A 1,768-nucleotide genomic window follows, 5' to 3' on the forward strand; every position below is an offset into this window, starting at 1 on the left:
ATAGAGCAAAAAAAAAGAAAATAATAATAATAATAATAATAATAATAATAATAATAATAATAATAATAATAATAATAATAATAATAATAATTGCCTCCAAAATCCTGTACACGTCCTTCAATGAATGAAGGAATGAATGAATGAACGTACAATCCATGAATGCATGGACGTGTAATCAATCTCGTGAATGAATGAATGAATGAATGAATTAATTAATTAATTAATTAATTAATGAACTAATTTAATTAATTAGTTTACACACAATCTCCTCAATAAATGAATGAAGGAATGAATGAACGAATGAATGAACGTACAATCTCTTGAATGAATGAAGGAATGAATGAATGTACAATCCCTTGAATGAATGAAGGAATGAATGAACGTACAATCCCCTGAATGAATGAATGAATGAATGACGGATGTAGATTCAATCCAGATCAAAGAAAAAAAAAAGAGAAAAGAAATGCACTGTACCACTTGAAAGTCTTCTCAAAGCCAAGAGTTCATGTCATACGTCCTAATTGGGGGATTAGATATTCTCTCTCTCTCTCTCTCTCTCTCTCTCTCTCTCTCTCTCTCTCTCTCTCTCTCTCCTTAGATGTGCCGTCTTTCAATTCAGCAGATGTACAGGATGGCTAGACAGACAGATAGACAGACAGACAGACAGACAGGGGATGTGTGAGGGGAGGGATGGAGTTGGACAGCAAGGAACAAATAGGATTAGGGAGGACTTCGATAAAGAGAGAGAGAGAGAGAGAGAGAGAGAGAGAGAGAGAGAGAGAGAGTCTGTGTGTGTGTGGAAATAGAGAGAGAGAGAGAGAGAGAGAGAGAGAGAGAACGGGCAGACAAGAGAAAGAGAGAGAGAATGTGGAAAGGAAAGAGAGAGAGAGAGAGAGAGAGAGAGAGAGAGAGAGAGAGAGAGAGAGAGAGAGTCTCCAGTAATTTTTTTTTTTCGTCAGAATTTTATTGATTGATTTCTTATTTTTCCTTTATACATGTATATAAATTCTTAATCGTTCGATTTCCGTTTGTGTTTGTTTCTTAATAAAATTGTTTTGTTGATATGTTTTGTTCCATACATGAATTTTGTCACTTTCAAAACGCAAAATTTGGAAAGTAAACTTTTTTTTCAGCACGGGCTCTTGCTCTGAATAAGAATCATTTTATAATAAACTCCTTGTATATATCAGCACAGGCTCTTGTTTTGAATTCATATAAAAATGAACAAGGTCTCTTGGTAATTTCCAGGGTGATAAATAAATCTAATTCTCTCTCATTACCCAAGAAAGCCACGTCTTCAAAAGCCATGTGGTAGACACGGCCCCAAGACGAACAAGATGACCTAATATGATCCTTATTCCCAGACGCCCTAAGGGCGAGATTCTTTCCCTCGTGCCACGTAACCTGTCCTATGTGAGTTAGGGTAAACTCGGAGCTGTTTAAATATCAGACCTTTCCTGGCTGTTTTGAGGACCAGAGAAGTGAAAGCAAGGGGTTGGGGGTGTTGCTTGCAACGGCAGGCATGTTGCAGAGTCACACCTTGCAACCTGCAGCTACGGGATAGGGTTATAGGTCGTGATTTTTGCAGACTTTCTGAAAGACGTGAGAAGCAATATGGCCGCCGACGAGAGAGACGGTGGTCGGGTATACACAAAGTGTAAACAAAATGCATTCCTCTCGTATATAATACCTCTTACCCCTCCTCCTCCTCCTCCTCCGCCTCTTCCTCCATGCTCTATGCCCTCTCCCTCCCGCTACTACGATACCC

Source organism: Macrobrachium nipponense, chromosome 34 (genome assembly GCF_015104395.2).
Source record: "Macrobrachium nipponense isolate FS-2020 chromosome 34, ASM1510439v2, whole genome shotgun sequence".
Taxonomy (NCBI): domain Eukaryota; kingdom Metazoa; phylum Arthropoda; class Malacostraca; order Decapoda; family Palaemonidae; genus Macrobrachium; species Macrobrachium nipponense.